Here is a 20,521-nt window from a genome sequence, read left to right as displayed (position 1 = left end):
TTTCTAGTGACCAGTTCCCACTAGGGGAACTGATGGAAACGATCTTTCTCTCCCACCCTAATGCAATGTCAGGCTGGTCAGACTGGTCACAATACCTGAGGTTGGCTGATTAGACCCTCATCTAGGGTCTAATTTAACACTGGGATGGAGAGTATGTTTCAGGGCACTCATGACCTCAAGTGAGATAGAAACATCCCGCTCTGATGCTTTTGGATATGAGACAATTGTGCCTCTGCTTCTTGGCTTTAACTCCCTTGGAGGCTAATATTTGCAAGCCTGTTCTTCTAGCTACTGTTGAACCCTTGATATACTTCCAGTAAATTCTCTTGTATTAGAATGACTTTGAGTCAGTTTCTAATGCTTGGAGCCAGCAATCATGAGACATATCATAATCTAGAGCGAGAGTGAAGAGAATAGCAACTGTGACAATATGGCAGCTTGGAATAGGTGACACCTGAGCTATATCTTTAGGGCCAAGAATGGGTTTCCTAGACAAGGAAGTGAGGGAAGGACATTGCAGGTAGAGGAAACAGCATATGCAAAAGTTTGGAGGTTAGAACAGCTGGGGGTGGGTGCCACTCAGAGGAAATGCAAGTAGCTTTGGTGGTTGCTTTGTAGTGTGTTTGTGTGTACATGGATGAGTGACACCGAATTCTCACAATTGAGGCATGACAGTCCTGTAAGGAATTTGAGATATCCAACTCTTTCCTCTATCAGAATAAATTATGCCTTAGTAATGGCAATGGTATCTAATACAGGGGCTGGCCCCAAAAGGGGGCTTAGTAAATATGTAGGGGAAAAAAAGTGACAGTTGAGTTCAGTCCCTCTGAGATACTTTCTCCAAGATTTTTTTTTTTTTTTTGAGTTGGAGTCTCACTCTGTTGCCCAGACTGGAGTGCAGTGGCCACTCCCGGCCACTGCAGCCTCGACCTGCTGGGCTCCAGCGATCCTTCCACCTCAGCCTTCCAAATAGCTGGAACTATAGGTGCATGCTACCACACCCGGCTAATTTTTTGATTTATTGTAGAGATGAAGTCTTGCCAAGTTGTCCTGGCGGGTCTCGAACCCACAGGCTCAGGCAATCCACTCACCTTTGAGTTGGAGTTTCACTCTGTCACCCAGGCTGGAGTGCTGTGGCACAATCATGATTACAGTAGCCTCAACCTGCTGGGCTCAGGTGATTCTTCCACCTCAGCCTTCCAAGTAGCCGGAACTACAGGCACATGCCACCAGACCCGGCTAATTTTTTGATTTGTTGTTGAGACGAGGCCTTGTCAAGTTGCCCAGGATGGTCTTGAACCCCAAGGCTCAGGCAATCCTCTCACCTCCACTTCCCAAAGTGCTAGGATGACAGGTGTGAGCTACTGCACCTGGCCCTTCTTATATTTGTTTCTCTCTGGAGAAGGAGCGACTGAAGCATCATTCCATTGGACCCTTTAGTATTTAGTGATGTTTTCTGCCTGGTGAGTTCCTCTCTGTCTAACTTAAGTTTTCTATGCCACAGCTCATCTCATTTCCTATTACTCTCCCCTCAGAGGGTATGGACGTCATGGGTTTGTCATTCTCCTGGGTAATAACAACCTTTCACATGCTTGACGTTGATTACTAAATTGCTTTTAGCTTTCCCTTCCAGTTCTCTTTGTCTGTTTTCTAGCCTTTAATCATCTCTCTGGGTCTCTTCTCAACCCTGTCCAAGTGCACAAAGTGCCTCTTAAGGCACTTTTCAGCTTCAAAACAAACTCCAAAGTTTTCAGGCTTGTTCAAACTAGCAAAATGAGATGACTTTCTAAGAAAAAAAAAAAGAGAGATAATTCAGGGGTTCCTGGAATATGAAGTGATACTCCAACCAATGAGTGCAGGAACAAATCTTTCAATACTGGTCTTTTCAAGCTGATGTCATTTTAGGTAAGGCTTTTTGTCAGAAAACTCCCTAAAGGAATCAGGAAAGATCAGTGCAATACTTTTTATAGAGCACCTACTATGTGCCAGGTGTTTTGTGTGTCATTACGAGGCAAAGGTAAAAAGATGTGGTTCCAGCCATCACAGAACTCATAGTCTCCGGTTGCATCTACATTGCTACAAAGGACGTGATTTCATTCTTCTTTATGGCTGTGTTGTATTCTATGGTGGTGATATGCCACATTTTCTTTATCTAGCCCACCGTTGATGGAAACCTAGGTTGCTTCCATGTTTTTGCTATTGTGAATATATTCTTGAAAGATGAAGAGAGTCTCAGGATCGGAAAGATGTTTCTTTTCCAGGCAGAAAGTGTGCCATGACAAGAGGCATGAAGACATGAGACAGCACAATGTGTTTGGTAGTCAGCTTATGATAGCCTGAGCATGAGGAAGATATGAGGCTGGTGAGGATGAGATCACAGAAGACTTCATGGGTTTCTCAGAGGAGCTTGGATTTTATGTAACAATGGGAACCAATAAGTGTTTGTGAGCAATGTAGTAATTTTGGAAGACTAGCTGTCCAGAAGAATCGCTTGGCTAAGCAAAGCATATCAGAGGGAAGCAGGGTTAGCATAGGGTTGGTCTATAGCAGATGCCAGAGTTGAGAGGCAGTGTGACAGACAGGTGAGACTCACCAGTAGGTCTGGGTGAGAGGTGGCTGGGCGGAGAGAAGAGACAACTGAGTGAAGCTAGGCAATTTGGAGGAATTTCCATAAAAGTAGAGAAATGAATGACCACGGTGGATGCCATAGGACATGGTGGACAAACTAAGTTTCAAACAACTCCCCCATTTCAGTTTTAGGTTCCAGAGGCCGGCTTTGCCAGATTTCATGTCACAGAGCTGAAAAGCTAAGTTATTGCTTTCCAAAGCCAGTGGGGAGACTGTTCCAGAATCATTGCTTGTTTTGGTATCAGAAAATCAGATAACAAGCTCAAAAGAAATCTAACCATTCGGCCAATGAGTACATCATCCAGGATGGCTGACAAGAGGGGAAATATAGCAGCAAGTGATCTGTGTGATTTATGTACAGAGGATCTGTATCTGTAAGATAGAGGATACAAAAGAGACCTTAGAAAGTACGTATTTCACATGCAGCCAGACCAGGGACTTTTTATTCATCAGAGTGAAAACAAAGGATGATAGTCGAACATGTATACAATTACTGTGGTCGCCAAACCTGTTGGCATTTTTGGCAGGTTGTGGCTTCTGTGAAAAAAATAAAAGTACTTCTTTTGCCCCTCACTCCTCTCCCTGGGACCTGGAAGTTGTGGGAAGGAGGATGAGAGTGATTTGAGTACCAAGGGAAGAGGGACAGGCGATTGAGGGGGTCTGGAGTACATGGTGGTGGGGGGTTATGAAGAGAGAAGGATGATGAAAGGATGTGGGGGAGAGCAGGCAGACTGCTGAGAAGAGCGGGACCCTTATAGGTAGCAGTGACTTAGAGGTGCAGAGACCTGCATTGGCCTCAAGAGCCTTGTTAGAGTTCCAAGGTTCAAGGGATAAGGGACCATGAGGTCAGGTCACTGAACTTTCTTCTAGGAGTTGGGAGCGAGAGGTAAGTTCTAAAAATTCATCTGAAAATGTTTATTATCATCTGGGTTTGAGAATGCTCAGTATCTATCCTTGATTATTTTTCTTAGAAATCTGTCATTATCCTTCAAAGGAACACAATGAGCCAGATTCAAGAGAATTTGTCAAGATGAGTTCTTAGGATTGTGTCAGGAACACTGGCTTAATCTCTGTGGTTATTCTCTTTTATCTCTAATCTAATAATAGTAAGAATGCCAACACCAATAGCTAGGTGCTTGGTGCTTTGCGTATATTAGCATTAATTCTTACAACAGTGCTGTAAGGTAGGTATTATTTAGAGATAAGAACTCTGAAGCCTAGAAGGGTGGAATGAGGGGAGCGGGACAGGGGATGAAACTGTCCATTGCCTGTCAGTGGTGGCCCCAGCATTCAGAACTAGGTCTGTCTGACTTTAGGATTTTGTTTTGGTCTCCCTACACTCTGTTTTCTCTTGCCCACCACAGCGGAGAGTGAACAGGTGAGAGCTATAGGTACAGTTTAAAGCTTTGTCAGGTTAGCAAAACAGAGGCCTGATTGAAGATCCTGGCCAACCGCTCAGCAGTGTTTTCCTGGCTGGGCTGGTGAGCCTCTCAGGATTCTGACGGAAGAAAAGGAAGGCCACTTTGGTGACTGAATCATACTGCTGGCTGGCCTTGACTTCAGACGTCAGCATTCCTGTGATTGTTCTCTTGGGTTTTAATTTATGCCCCTGCCAAGTTGCAGGCCTGGTGTCTGAGCCAGATAGAAAGGTGTCTGGGGGCAACTAGAGGGTATCAGGCAGCCATGGAGAAGACTGTTTGGGTAAGGGAAGCCCAGGGCATGTGAACAGGGCTCTCTTTCTTTGGGTATTCTCCCTGGGTGGACTTCTGGTGCCCACTTCTATCAATGAGACATGATGTGATGTTCCGAGATGAGATAATGAGACTGTGTAGAGCTTAGGTTTTGCTAATTGGCCTTACTTTAAAAACATGGGTGGTATGGGATTTATTTTTCCTGGCTTAAAGGATAATCTCAGATTATAAAGTTATCCAATAGATAGTTGTTGGGCATCCACTAGATTTTAATCACTCTTCTGTACTTGGGCTATATCATTGATGAAAACAGATAAAAATGATTGCCCTCATCAAGTTTGTATTCTAACACATAAATGCTATTCTTCTAGCAACATGGCCTTAAAATCAATTTAGTGCATTGAATAACTGAAGAGTATTAGGCTTTAGAGATGAACCAGCAGTTGGACAGTTCACAGTTGGACAATTCACTTAGAATGAGACAAAGATACCCATGAGTTTAGTATGAAGATGAATATGACAAAATCTGTAATACAGTGTTAAAAAAGTGAAGCCCGGGGATTCAATAGCAGAAGAAATCATATTGGGTCTCATGGACGGAGTGGCATTTGAGTTGTTTCTTAAAGGATAGTAGGATTTTGACTGGTGGAAATTAATGGAAAAGTTATGTCAGGCAGAAAGATCAGCCTGGTAAACACATGGGTGTGTTTGGGGAAGACTGAGGAGGACAACTGGGGAGAGGAAGTTTAGGAAAATAGTTTGGGTGTTGTTTTAGAGGACAAATAAATAGCTGGGTCTTGTTTTACAGAAATAGAGAAGTCATTGGAGGTTTATGAGTATGGAAAATACATGATTAAACACTTTTTTAGGTGATGAGATAGTTGATTCTTTAAATAACTATATATTAGACATTTTAACTTACACCATCTCCTATACTCCTGAAATGAATGACTATTTTGTTGAAGCTCAGAGGGTTTGGGGAAATTACTCAAGAGCAGACCACTAGTAAGAGATAAAACTAGGGTTTAAATACAAATCTATCAGATGGTAAAAATTTTCTTTTCTAAGTGATAGTGTTTGAAGTAGTCAAATGAGAAGGTACAGGAGCTTGAACTAGTTTGGAGGCAGTGAGAATAAAAGAAAGAATATTAAGGAGGATAAATGAGAGTGGTATGTTAGAAATGAGTTTTAGAGAACTTTGCGGTAGGGTTTAAGAATGAATGAGAGGGAATGCTGAAAGAGAGGAAGGGGTCAATGACGACTGAGGTTTCTAGCTGGTAGAACAGTGGCATCATTAGTAGAAGCTGAAAAGTTGAGTGGAAGAACTGGTTTTGTGGAAGAAGAGGATGAGTTTGGTTTTGAACATGTTTGTTTTGTGGTATTGGAGGGACATCCAGATATCTGGCTGGAAGATTCCCATGCAGGCCTGAGCTCATGGCCAAAGAAATTGGGAGCAATCCATGTACAAGCGATTGCTCAATTGGATATTATCATTGAGGGAAGAGTATAATTGAACAAGACTAAAGGGCCAAACCAAGATTAGACACTGGGTTTTAGAGTAAGAAGAGCAGACAAAAGATTCAATTTTTATTTTTGAAAATATGACCACAGGGTGCAGTGGCTCATACCTATGATCCCAGCACTTTGGAATTATAGGTGAGGTGAGAGGACTGCCTGAGCCCATGGGTTAAAGACCAGCCTGGGCAACTTGGTGAGACCTCATCTCTACAGTAAATCAAAAACAGTAGCTGAGCATGGTGGCGTGTGCCTGTAGTTCCAGCCACTTGGAAGGCTAAACTGGAAGGATCACCTGAGCCCAGTAGGTTGAGTCTGCAGTGGCCATAAGCATACCACTGCACTTCAGCCTGGAAGACAGAGTGAGACTCCAACTCAAAAAAAAAGAAAAGAAAAGAAAAGAAAATATGACCACAGTAATGGAAGTAAAGAGATAAAGAGAAATGGAAAGTTTGATTAGCTTCTGCTGCCTAAAGGCTTTTAAAATGTGGATTCTTACACGCTCCACAGTGACTACCATGTTTTCGTCTACGTTTATTTTGTTAATTCTTCTGCCACTTGCATAAGTGACCTAGGCTGGCTTCTCAGCATCACAGTTGTGTTGTCATGCGATGGCACCTCAATCACTCCTGTCTGTGAGGCCTGGGTTGTTCCTGGATGTGCCCTAGTGACTCAGCTATAGCCATTCCTGTTTGGGAATGTTTGAGCAATATCTCCTCAAACATTTAGTGGATGTTCGCCTGCAGGGAAATGTCCATGTGAGTTTTTGCCCACCTGTGATCTCATCTTTTTTATTTAATTCCAGTAGGAGAACATAACAATGACCAGGATCCTGAGTGGGAAGTCACACTGGAATAAACCAGTCAGAGCTTTAATTCCACTGTACCCTGGGAGATTGGGTCTATATCTCTCTTTTGGTCAAGAGCTGGTAAACCAGTGCAATCCACCTTTGGAAGCTTATGGTGAAAGGCAAATTCAAGCAAGTGATTCATAGATTACAAGTATCATGAAAAACAGGAAATGAGGGAGCAAGGCTATAATCAATCTTTATAAGTGGTAAGGAAATCCTCCCTTCCCACATGAGAAAAAATCAGCTGTGTATGGTGTCCCTTCTAAAACATCAATGTAGTTGAATTTATGAAGTGCTAGTTCATGATATTGTGTTTGACTGAAGTCTACTTTTATTTTTTCCTCCACATTTCTATGTTTTGTTCCTCAGTTCACTTGTTCTTGGGTTTTGTTTTGTCCACTGCTCAGGTAACAGAACCCAGAACAAAACCTGGCACACAGTAGCCATTTTATATATATATTTGTTGAGTTAATCTGGCCATATGTCTTCTTCTCTTTGGTACATTCACCCATTCTTTCATTTATCAAACACATATTAAATATTTTTATGTATGAGATTCTGTGCTAGCTCTTGGGGATAAAGACATGAATCTGAAGTTGTCCCTTCCCTAATTAAGTTCACAATCTAGTGGCATAATAGTGATGTGAACTGAATTGTAATTCCTCAAGATCTGCTCAATAATAGACCTTAGTACACTTGACACTGGCTCTACATTGTGGAGGATGGAGAGGAGGAGGGGTAGGGAAAGGTTGGAGGAGGCTTCCGGAAGAAGGAAACTTCCCTTCCTGTATTTTTAGAGATCTCTCAGTGTTGATTATCTTTCTACTTTCTCTTATTTTAAACCTCTTCCTCTCTACTGTGACTTTCCCACCAACCTTTACATTTGTTCAAGCCTTCACCATCTTAAGAAAAACAACTCTTCTTAGCCCTACATCTTTCCACTAACCTTCCTTGCTTTCTGTTTTTTCTTATCCCCTCTCTTTTGACTTTAACTTCCAAGTACTCTGCAATCTGGCCCTCATCTTGACCTTTCCCTCCAATTGCCCTCCATCCAGGTCAGTAATGACATCTTGGTTGCTAAATCTAATGGTGACTTTTCAGTCCTCTTTTATTTGTATTATTGGTTGCTTTTGCTACTTTTAATGCTTTCTACCTGATTATTCTACTCTCTTGCTTTCTCTGAATTCCCTACTTTTCCGGTTCTCCTGTTTCCATGACTGTGCCGTCTCACTGTTTTGTAGATTTTTCTACCACTTATCTTTTAAAGGTTGGTAAATGTTGAAATTACTTGGGGACCCCTTGTAACTCTGTATTTTCTTCCTGAGGAAGCTTATCTATTATGATTCAAATACTATTTTTATCCTGATGACAATTTCCATCACAATTCATAATTTTCATCATGACATATCATTTTCTCCATCCAAGATCAATCTTCTGGGCATCAGACTTTATTCCTGCATTCATCCACTCAGTCAATATTTACTGGTTCAATATTTACCATGTGCCAAGTATTGTTTTAGAGACAGAGACTCGACTCAGCAATGAACAAAGTCCTTGACTTTGTGTAACTTAAATTCTACTAAAGCATACAGTAATATACACACAGACACACACACACGCACACATTCTGTCAGGTGGTGAAAAGTGCTGTGAGAAAATTAAAGCTGATGAGGAAGTGCTAGAGTGTGGGTGAAAGATTTCTCTCTCTTTCTCTTTTTTTGAGTTTGAGACTCACTCTGCCACCCAGGCTGGAGTGCGGTGGCACACTCACAATCACCCCAGCATCGACCTGCTGAGGTCCGGTGATCCTTCTGCCTCAGCCTTCCAAGTAGCTGGAAATACAGGTACACGCTAACACACCCAGCTAATTTTTTGATTTATTGAAGAGATGAGGTCTCACCAAGTTGCCCAGGCTGTTCTTGAATCCATGGGCTCAAGCAATCCCCTTACCTCAGCCTCTCAAAGTGCTGGGATTACAGGCTTGAGCCACTGTGACCAACCAGATTTCTCTCGTTATAAAGGTGATCAGATGGCATTTAAGTAACTATCTGAATGAAGGGAGAGAAGGAGAGAGCCTTGCAGATATCAGGGGAAGAGATCAATTGTCAGAGAAAAGAGCAAATGTGAATGGTCATTGCCATCATTCTCTACCATCTTTACCTAGACTGAATAAGAAATCTCAGATAATGAGAATCTTCTACCTTGGGACCAGAAGTGGATAATTAGGAGGAGAAGTAACTGGTGCCATTTCTATATTTTCCCTTCTATCTCTTACACTCAAGAAATGAGTTTCTTTTCTTGTTTAATGCAGTTGAATCATGCAGGTGGGCCAGAAAGAATTAAAATAGTCTCTGTGAATTGTTGGTTATCCCAGAAGCCATTTGGTAACAATTATCTTCCCCCACAAAACCACTTCCCCACCCATGTTCTCACTGTCAGTGACAGTCACTGGCATCCACCCTGTTGCCCAAGCCAGAAACATGGATATCATCCTTCCTCATCCCCGACATCTGATTCACCATGAAGTTCCTGTAAGTGGCATCTTCCCTCAAATCTGTCCATCTTTCTCCATCTCTATTGCCTCTATGTAAAACCAGTTACTCTCCTCTCTGATTTAGATGACTGCCCCAGACTCTTTTCTGGTTTCCTCTCTTCTGGTCAGTCTCTCCTCCAGTCTATTATCTTCAAACTGGGCAGGAGAGGTCCTTCTAAAACAAAATTCTAATCTTAAACATTTCAGTAACTCCTTGTTGCCCAAGAGAAAGATTCTGTACTGTGTGCAACCCTCCACACTCCAGTCAGATTGGGCTTTTTTGAGTCCCTCACAAAAGCAAAGTTCTTTCTGATATGTATGTATTTGTATATTATTATGCTATTCCCTTTGTTTGGAAACTTCTCCTCCCTTTCCATTTACTTGCCTAACTTTTACTCATGCTTCAGATCTTGGCTTGGATGTTACTTCTTCCAGAAAATGTCTGACTTCAGCTAACTGCCTTCTGTAGGTGGTCAGGCTCTCCTCCAGCCATGCTGCTTCTCACTGAACTGTAATCATTTTACTTAATTTCCTGTATCCTCAACCACAGTGTGTGCTCTCTGAAAGCAGAGACTGTGTGTGGCTATCACTACACCCTAGCCTCTGTCATAGAGTGGATGCTTAAGTTATTTTTTGGATGAATGAATGAGTAAATGAGGTTGACACGAGTAAAATTAAAGGAAGAATAATTGATACCGGGACAAAGGGATACTGAAAACACAGAGGGCGTTTCAGGTGGAAAGCATGGTTTGAATATGGGCACAGAAGTGGGAAACATAATGGCGAATGAGGGAAATTATGAACACTTTTGTTTTTCTGGGACTTAAAGTATGAATGTGGAATTGGCTAGAGACTTGAGAGACCAGCCAAATCATGGAGAGTTTGTGGTTCAGGTTAAGAGATTTAAACTTGGTCTTGTAGGCAACGAGGAGTCTACATGTAATGGTTAGCTACTTAATGCAGGTAGCTCTATGAAGATTGAGTTTGAGGACAGCCAGCATGGAGCCTAGGAAGAATAGTTAGTAGACTGCTACATTTCTTCCTGGCTCTGCCCTACAATATTATTTATGTTTTTTCATCCCAACCCCCCATTATTACAATTTTATGGTCAATACACTTTTGAGATTGTGCCCATGATCTATGCTTCCTGATTTCTATGTTTATTATATTACATGGTGAAAGAGATTTTTGCAGATGAAATTGAGGTTAGTAGTCAGTTTACCTTAGAAGGAAGATTATCTAGGTTGTATTAACCTGGTCATATAACAACTTTAAAAGCAGAATTTTCTTATAAGATTACTTCTAAGATGTTCTGAGAACATATGTATTATAACTTTTTATTTTCTTATTGAAGTAAAAAAAAAAAAAGACACCTTAAAAAATAAATGTTTGCCCCCAAATTTATATATTGAAGCCCTAAAGCCCAATGTGATGGTGAGGACTTTGGAAGGTAACTGGGTTTAGGTGAGGTAATGAGGGTGACGCCTCATGATGAAATTAGTGTTTTTATAAGAAGAGGAGACTGGAGCTCATTCTCTCTCCACTGTGTGAAGACACAGTGAGAAGGCAGCCTTCAGCAAGCCAGGAAGAGAACCCTTATCAGAAACCAAATCTGCCAGCACCTTGATCTTGGACTTCCCAGACTCCAGAACTTGTGAAAAATAAATAATCTATTGTTTAAGAAAAAAATAATAAAAGCAGGGATTTCTTCTTGTAGGTTGCAGAGAGAATCAAAGCACCAGAGGGATTTCATTTGAAGGAAATTCTCTATTGTTGACTTTAAAGATGAAGTAATTGAAGGATTGGTATGGAAAAAGACTGAGAGTGAGAAAGCACCTTTGGGGACAGCCAGCAGAGAAATAGGGGTCTTAGTACTACAACCACAAGGAAATGAATTCAGCCAATAGCCGTGTGGGTATGGAAGCAGATTATTCTTCAGTCTTCAGACAGTAACTCAGCCCTGATGACATTTTGATTTCAGCCTTGTAATACCTTGAGAAGAAAACTCAGCCATGCCAGCCTGGATTTCTGTCTGTATAACTGTGAGCTGATCAATGGATGTTGTTTGAACAAGTTCAGTTTCTGGAACTTCGTTAAGTAGCAATAAAAAGGCAACATAAAATTCATCAAGATACTTTTGTATTACTTTTAGTTGTTCATGAAGGGATGCTAGTCATATGATATCTTCTTTTGCTTTATGGACAATTCTTTTCAGACTGAACCATAATAAAAGGACAACTAACTCCGAGGCTTCACAAAGTGACAAATACCATCCCAAACTCTTGACAGTTGACATTCATTTAATGCCCACAACTGCCTCATATGAAGAGGCATCACTGACTATCTCCATTCTACGAGGAGGAAACTGAAGCTAAATCTAAGTTACCTGTTTTAAGTCACTCGACTAGCAATTGGCAGTGCTGGGACTTGACCATAGAGAGACTTGTCAAATATTTAGTGATTCCATGGGTGCTCTTAACATTTAGAGTCAGAGGGCATGTTAGGCTAGGTTGGAAACCACAGGACTGGACAATGAGAATAATTTTCAGGTTCAAGTTGTGACCATTTCTGTTTGGGATAGCTTAGAAAATAATCTTGGGCATGACACCAATTTACTCTCTTCTGCACTTTCTTGCAACCTGGGTAAAAAGAAGGAAGAAGAAAATGAAAAGTAATTGGAGGGAAATGGTTAGAACTAATAAAAAAAGGGCTTGATGTGGGTTTAAAAGCAAACTTTTAGCACAGATGTATCCAATTTGGCAATTCCCTGTTTCATGTCCATTCAAGCATGGGCAGGTGTCCTTTTGTCATGTGTTATAGAAAGCTTCAGGCTGTCTGCCTGGTGCCAAGAAGAAAAAAGCAATTAAATATTTTAATATTTCCTGCCTATAAACTGCTCCCTGTTTTATTATTTCAAATGCACTGGGTTTAAAAAGAGGTGTGAAAGACTCCTGAGCCACTAATAAGAGACTGCAGCTGCTCATGGAGAGCGATGCTATGTGTTTTCAAAGGCATGTTTTGAATCTGAGCACCTTGTCCACAGACTGGTGATTTACGATTGCCCTGAAACTGACATAGAAGCATGAGGCAACCGCTTACAGTGCTTCCAGAATGTATTTGAGCAGAACACAGACAATGAGTTCTTTTCCTTGGGGAAAACATAAAGGAATAAAAGGAAAAAACATAAAAGCAGTTGTTCAGAAATTATGGTGCAATGTAGAGTCAGCCCAAAAAGAGCAAATCTTTCCCCAGAACAAGCCCGAATCAATGGCGAATGTCATGTGGTTTGTTTGTAGGATTTCTGTTCTTGGGTGAACAGAATGAACAGTAGGGATTCAGTGATTTATCTGAGTTTTTGAGAGGTTCAAACAGTGACATGCCCTAAAGTTAAAAGGTAAAAAACCAAGATATATTTATATTTTTTTTCTTGCAATCAACTAAAAAGAGCCAGAGTGCTATTTTCCAAAGGTCTTAAACTTTATTTTTTAAAATGTTCATTTTTTCTTTTCAGGGATGGTGTGTAATGGAAATCAAAGGATGAGGGTTGTTAAAGATTCAATTCAATCCAGTAAACCTTTGTTGAGTGTCACCACCTGCAAAGTCTTGTTTGGTGCAGAAGATGGAACAAAGTCACCACCCGTTCCCTTTGTCTTTTGTAGACCATTTGGTCCCCTGTATGGACATGTTGAAATCTTTTTGAACGTGCTGGAAAGATGTTTCTTAAACTCCAATCATTTCCATACTACTTTTCCAAGTTTGGTTGTGAGTCACCTTACTACTTACTTAATTTGTTTTTTTTGCTTTGATAATGCAGTCCACTGTTTACTTAAATAAGTTTAACCTCATCTTGAGCAGTATCTATGAAATTACAAGTTCAGTGTGCTATTAGGCCTTTTCAAATGCATCATCCAATAAATAAAGTTTAGCAATATCCTTGTCTGACACCATTAGGACAAGATGTATTTTGAACATTTTTGAATTTTATAAAAATAGTAAAGTGTACATCCTACATATTACATAGCAGAACTATGGGAACATGGGCAATGTCCCATAATCAAAGATGAACATTTTCACAGTGAATATTTGCATGAGGTAGGATGTGGAATAAATAAAGTTGTTCAATAGCCTCATGTTGTTTGGAAAACACTTAGTTTTCAAAGCCTTTTTGACTTTGTAACTGCAGATAAGGAATTGTGGATCTGTAAGTACCATTTTAAGAAGTTTATGAACTATAGAAAAGAGTTGTCAGGAATTTTCAAAATACATGAATCATTTCACTTTTCTTTCTGATATATGGCTAGGCTAAATGTTTAAAAAATGTTTTTATTGAGATAGGAAAAGAATAGACATCAAGTAAAGAGTTTAAATAGCACGGATTTTAAGTGCACAGTTCAATGACTTTATGTTTATATGATTATGTGTGTATGATATATTATATATATCTCATGTAACCATGACCCAGATAGAAATACAGAACATTTTCAACACCAAAGCTTCCTTGGGTCCCTTCTCTGTCTGTACCCCTCCCGGTCCCCATACCATGAGACCAAGTTGTGAGTTCTATAAATGAGCTCACTTAGATGGAATCATGCTTCAGGGACTCCTCTGTGCCTGGCTTCTTTCACTCAGTGTAATGTCTGTGATACCCTTCCATGTCTTTGTGTGTTATCAGTAGTTTGTTCCTTTTTGTTGTTGTGTAGTATTCCTGTGTTGACTGTTATGACTTCTCAGAGTGTTACATGTAAGTATTTTAAGGTAACACTGTCTTAGGGATTGAGGTGTTCTCTTTCTTTTCAAAAGACAGACAATCCCATAAAGAAAACCATTATTAGGAAATTTGAAAGCAGCTGGTGAAGCTCACTAAGATGATGTTCCTTTTCAGTCGCCTCAGAGCACACGGCTCTTGTGATGCTTTATCTAAATAGTAGTTAGATCCATTTCTCATCTTGTTTTCACCATTTTGGTAAGTGGATGCAAGCAGTTAGCTACATCAAATTAAAAAAGAGACCAGGAGAATCGGAAGAGACATGTTGGCTTAATTTTTGGACAGTGTAAAAATTTTAGAAGAGGAAATTAAAAACCTATATTGTTACCCAGTGAGATGATGATAAGACATGAAAGAGTCTTTAAAAGGAATTTTAAACTAACTTTGGGATGATGCTTCATGTTCAGGCCAGCTGTGTGTGGAATGGAGTGAGCAGGGCTAAGCTGGGAGTAATCATTGGCAGTTTCCCACTTCCTCCCAGGTTCCTCCACAGCCTGGCTTCACTAAAACATTTGAGTTGGTGTGAATTACTGGAACATGAGAAGCACTAGTTCTCAAAATACAAAAACACATTCCAGAGGTGAATAGGAAGAATTGTCAGACTTTTGCCACTTTAGATTGATATGAAGAATTGAGAGCTGAGTGACCCAAGACAAGTTGGAAACTCATTTGCTTGGATTCTCATAAAGGATGCACTGTGTCTTGCCTAAAACACTCAGCGGTGGCCATAGGAATGCCCACTAGCCTTATAAGAAACTAATAAGATGGGCTAAAAAAAAATTGGAGACCTTGTATATGCATTTAATCCACAAATGTGCATCTCATGAGAGGCAAATTAGTGATATTGCATATGAGTTCTGTCATCAGAAAGACGTGAGTTTGAACCCCTCTGACGTTGCCTAGCTGTGTCATCTTACTTTAGTACATTAACATCTCTGGTTCTCAATTTTGCTTTTGCTTTTTTTTTTTTTTTACAAGCAGCATTGTTATAAGTGACCCATCTCAGTAAGAACCATGACAGATAATATTTTTTTAGTTTTTTTTTTAAAGTTTACTTTTATTTTTTAGATTCAGGGGGTACATTTGCAAGTTTGTTATATGTATATTGCATAATGCTGAGATTTGGACTTCTTGTGAACCCATCACTCAAACAGCGAATGTTGTACCAAATAGTTAGATTTTTGACTCTCTTCTTTTTCTCTTCCTCCCTCCTTTTGGAATCCCCAATGTCTACAGTTTCCATCTTTTTTTTTTTTTTTTGAGTTGGAGTCTCACTCTGTCACCCAGACTGGAGTGCAGTGGCTGCTCCGGGCCACTGCAACCTCGACCTGCTGGGCTCCGACAATCCTTCCGCCTCAGCCTTCCAAGTAGCCGGAACTACAGGTGTGTGCTACCATGCCTGGCTAATTTTTGATTTATTGTAGAGATGAGATCTTGCCAAGTTGCCCAGCCAGGTCTCGAATGCGTGGGCTCAGGCAGTCCACTCACCTCAGCCTCCCAAAGCGCTGGGATTACAGGCTGAGCCACTGAGCCTGGCTTACTGCTTCTATCTTTAATGTCCATATATCCTCATCGTTTAGCTCCCACTCTTAAGTGAGAACATGCAGTATTTGATTTTCTACTTTGGAGTTAATTCACTGAGGATAATGGTCTCCAGCTCCATCCCTGTTGCTGTGAAGGACATGACTTCATTCTTCTTTATGGCGTATTTTCTTTATCCAGTCAAACCTTGATGGACACTTAGGTTGATTCTGTGACTTTGCTGTTTTGAATAGTGCTGCAATTAACATACAAGTGCACGTGCATTTTTGATAAACAATTTCTTTTCTTTTGCAAAGATTCCTAATAGTGTGATTGCTAGGTCAAATGGTAGTTCTATTTTTACTTCTTTGAGAAACTCCATACTGTTTTCACAGAGTTTGAATTAATTTTCATTTCCTCCAACACTGTGTAAGGAATCCCATTCTCTGCTTTATCATCAACATACCTGTTATTTTTTGACTTTTTAATAATAGCCTTTCTGACTGGTGAAATATTGTGCATCGTTGTAGTTTTAATTTGCATTTATCTGATAATTAGTGATGTTGAACATTTTTTCCATGTTTATTGGCTGCTTGTATGTCTTCTTTTGGGAAGTACCCATTCGTGTCCTTTGCCCTCTTTTGAGGGGCTATTTGTTTATTTCTCATTCATTTGATCAAATTTCTTATAGATTCTGGATATTAGTCCTTTGTCAGATGTGTAATTTACCAATACTTTCTCTCATATTGTAGGTTTTCTGTTTGCTCTGTTGATTGTATATTTTTCTGTGCAAAAGCACTTTAAGTAAATTAAGCTCCATTTGTCTATTTTTGTTTTTGTGGCCTTTTGTTTTGAGGTCTTAGTCATAAATTCCTTGCCTAGGCCTGTATCCAGAAGAGTGTTTCCTAAGGTTTTCTTCTAGGATTTTAATAGTTTTAGGTCTTACATTTAAGTCTCTATAGTATCTTGAGTTAATTTTCATATATGGTGAGAGGTGGGGGTCCAGTTTCATTCTTCTAGCTAGTTTTCCTTGCACTGTTTATTGAAGAGAGTGTCCTTTTCCCATTGTTTATTTTTATTGGCTGAGTAGAAGATCAGTCAATTGTAGGTATGTGGCTTTACTTCTGGGTTCCCTATTCTGTTTTATTGCTCAATGTGTCTATTTTTGTACTGTAACCTTGCTGTTTTGTTACTATACCCTTGTAGTATAGTTTGAAATCAGGTAATGTGATGACTGGTTTTGTTCTTTTTGCATAGGATTGTTTGGCTATTTGGGCTCTTTTTTAGCTTCATATAACTGTCAGAATTGTCTTTTCTAATTATAAGAAAAATGACATTGGCAATTTGACAGAAATTGCATTGAATCTACAGATTTCTTTGGACATTGTGGTCATTTTAATGATACTGATTTTCCTATCCATGAGCACGGGATGTTCTTCTACTTGTTTGTGTCATCTATGATTTTTTTCCACCAGTGTTTTGTACTTCTTCTTGTAGAGGTTTTTACGTCCTTGGTTAAATATATTCCCAGGTATTGTGTGTGGCTATTGTAAATGAGATTGAGTTCTTAATTTGGTTCTCAGCTTGAGCATTATTGATATATAGAAATATAACTTATTTTCGTGCCATGCCAGTGAATTTTAAAGTAAGATCTAAAGACAGTGAAAGAAACTGCTGCCTCTCATTTCAAATTACAAAAAAGGCCTAACCCTCAGTAGACTGACTGATATACAAAATTTCATCATCTTTACTTAGGGGCTCAAGGCATATTGTAAATGGTAAGTTTCTCCAGATCTTTCTTTGGCTGGATATTGCCAGGATATTTTCAATAATACTTGGTGGGAATAATTTTCCCATGAATTCGCCAAAATACCAACAGAGCTAGCCATACAATTGCATTTCCTTGTCATTATTTTTTTAGTTGTGTACTGGTATAGTTTATAGAATAAATTGTCTGAGAGGTTGAGTAAGGGAGAAGAGAAAGGGCTCTGAGTTCTGGCAAGAGGACCCAAGTGAATATTCATTACATGTAATTGAAAGCTAATCATCTCTTCATGGATAACTACTCTTCAGAAAATACCAGCCAAACCCCTTAAAACCATCCACAAATCCTGCTGGCCAGTTAAGACAATAATGCTGAAAAGTATTGCTACGCTTAATTTATTTGATTATACCTTGTTTTATAGACTGCCTGATGATTAGTGCATGTTCAAATCCACGGCCAGAATTTTTTTCCTCAACATTTTTTTCCTCTGCCCACTTTCCTGCACAAATCTAAGAACATTTATCACAAGGAGATTGTACCAAAGCCTCAAAGGAACATCATCACTGGTCAGAAGCAAAATGAGCTTGTCTTGAGTCTGTCAAAAATTGCTTGGTTAAATCATCTGTGGTCCGGGAGAGGCAGGAAATAACATATCAACTTGATTTTAAAGGTACTGCTACGAAGGAGAATGATAGACCCCTCAGAAACCATATATATTTTTTTTTTTTTTTGAGTTGGAGTCTCACTCTGTCGCCCAGACTGGAGTGCAGTGGCTGCTCCCGGCCACCGCAGCCTCGACCTGCTGGGCTCCGGCGGTCCTTCCTCCTCAGCTTTCCAAGTAGCCAGAATTACAGGCGCGCGCTACCACGCCCGGCTAATTTTTTGATTTATTGTAAAGATGAGGTCTCGCCTGCCCAGGCGGGTCTCGAACCCGCGGGCTCAGGCAATTCACTCACCTCAGCCTCCCAAAGGCGCGGGATTACAGGCTGAGCCACCGAGCCCGGCTCAGAAACCATCTTTATTTGTCCTGAAATCTAAAGTAATTTTTTTTCTGCAAAGGTGATTAAAAATCCATATTTATATTAAAAATTCTGAAAATTTGAGATAGAACACATTGTTTTCCAGTTTGAACAATAGTGGCTCTTTTACCTCCAAAATATTTGGTGACTCATTTCTACTTCTGATTCTATTTTCTCCACTGGCAAACCACTTTATGATAAATTCTACAAATATTTATTGCAAAATTAAAATATAGAGTCATTATGCTTGGTGCATCATGAATAAAGATGACTGTGATCAAGCCTCTTCTACTGATGGCCCTTACATTTCTGAATTTGGCTTCCTTAAAACATTTTACATTGTAGCCAAAAAAAATCCAAGCCAAACCAAACCAAATCAAATAAAAGGCTATATTCAAAAACACTACAGGAAAGGAAGGATCACCTCATTGCCTTGTTTTAAAACTGCATGAATGACATCTCTTTTGAGATGTTGAAACACTAGAGTAATTTTGTTTTACTAAAGGCATATTTTCTTTTCCTTTTAAAGACATGTAACACTATTGTTTTTGGTGGTGAAGGAAAGAGTTGAGTTTGGGTCTTTTCATGAACAAGTTAAGTAACTCAGAGCCTTGGTTCCTAACAATGACAGTGAGATTCTCTTTCACAGAGGGTTGGCCCATTTGAAGTTGATGAAGTCTGGCTGATCCAACAGGTTTTTATTTCTTAAAGTCTTGAGCATTGTGAGTCAGAGGGAGAGGAAGAGGGAGGGAGGACATGAGTTCACTACAGAGAGTCTGGCATTAGAGAAAAAGGGAAGGATTTTTTGTTGAATCCAAACCAGAGAAAGGAGGGGCTGTTATTGCAGCATGAAGCTCAGAGCTCTGTGGGGGAGTGTCTGAGCTGCTTGTGGAGTCAGCTTCAGGGCCTCAAGGCTAATCTTCCAAGGAGAGCAGTCATTGGTTATTGGCCTAAAGAGCGAGCTGGTTTTGGAATCTTTTCCGTCTTTGGCTTCTTCTGCCTGGAAACCTGACTCGAGAGGCAGGCGTCTTGCCTCTGCCCTTGACTCACCTACTCCACATTTCCTTTCATCCGAATATTCTCTGAAGTGAGATCACATTGGTGAACTCATCTGCATTCAGGAGCCAGAAGAGCAAAGAAAAGCTTTACATGTGAAGATCTGCCTTTGGGTGGCACCAACACCTGAATTGGATATGGTGGCAGCGTGTAGACACCTTTCCCCTCCACCTCTCATCCTCAACGAGAAAAACAACAAGATTTACTATTCTGACAAAAAAATGGACTGGGCTGGGATTTTATCTCTTTATTCTACCCCTCCCCCTTTTTTTCTTGAGTCAAGGTCTCACTGCTGCCCAAGCTAAAGTGCAGTGGCATGATCATGGCCCACTGCAACCTCATCTTTCCGGGTTCAGGCGATCCTTCCACCACAGCCTCCTGAGTAGCTGGAACTACAGGTGCACACCACCAGATCTGATTTAAAAAAAAAATGTTTTAAAGATGGGGGTATCATTATATTGCCTAGGCTGGTTTCAAACTCCTGGGCTCAAGCAATCTTCTCACTTAGGCCTCCTGAAATACTGGGATTACAGGCATGAACTACTGTGCCCAGCTAGTCTATCCTTAGTGAATGGATTATGAGAGAGTCTGTATTAATTAGGACCCTTCCATATTAGTGAGAGAAATGCCACTTGAATTACTGTAGGCAAAAGGCAGGGCACAGGATATAACTGGATGATATAGTTTGGATGTTGCCTCCTCCAAATCTCGAGTTGAAATGTGATCCCCAGTGTTGAAGATGGGGCCTAGTGGGAGGTATTTGGGATATGGAGGTGGATTCCCCATGAATGGCTTGTTGCTGTCCCCTGGGTGATGAATGAGTTCTCCCTCCACCCCCTCTACCGCACCCCCTTGGAAAATAACCTTTATTGTGATCCCACCAACTGCACAGTGTGTTCCTAGCATTAAGCATGAGTGAATTCTTGCTCTATTAGTTCACATGAGAGTTAATTGTTTGAAAAGAGCCTGGCACCTCCTTTCTCCTTCTTGCTTCCTTCCTTCCTGAGGCCTCACCAGAAGCAGATGCCAGCATCATGCTTCTTGTGCAGTCTGCAGAACCTTGAGCCAAAGAAACCTTTTTTCTTCCCATTGCCCAGTCTTAGGTATTCCTTTATAGCAACGCAAAATGGTCTAACACACTGGGACTCCAGGATTCCCGGAAGCAGAGACCCTGGTAA

The sequence above is a fragment of the Carlito syrichta genome, unplaced genomic scaffold (genome assembly GCF_000164805.1).
Source record: "Carlito syrichta isolate Samal-C Ts95f unplaced genomic scaffold, Tarsius_syrichta-2.0.1 Scaffold315099, whole genome shotgun sequence".
NCBI lineage: Eukaryota > Metazoa > Chordata > Mammalia > Primates > Tarsiidae > Carlito > Carlito syrichta.
Note: the sequence above shows the minus strand (reverse complement) of the source record.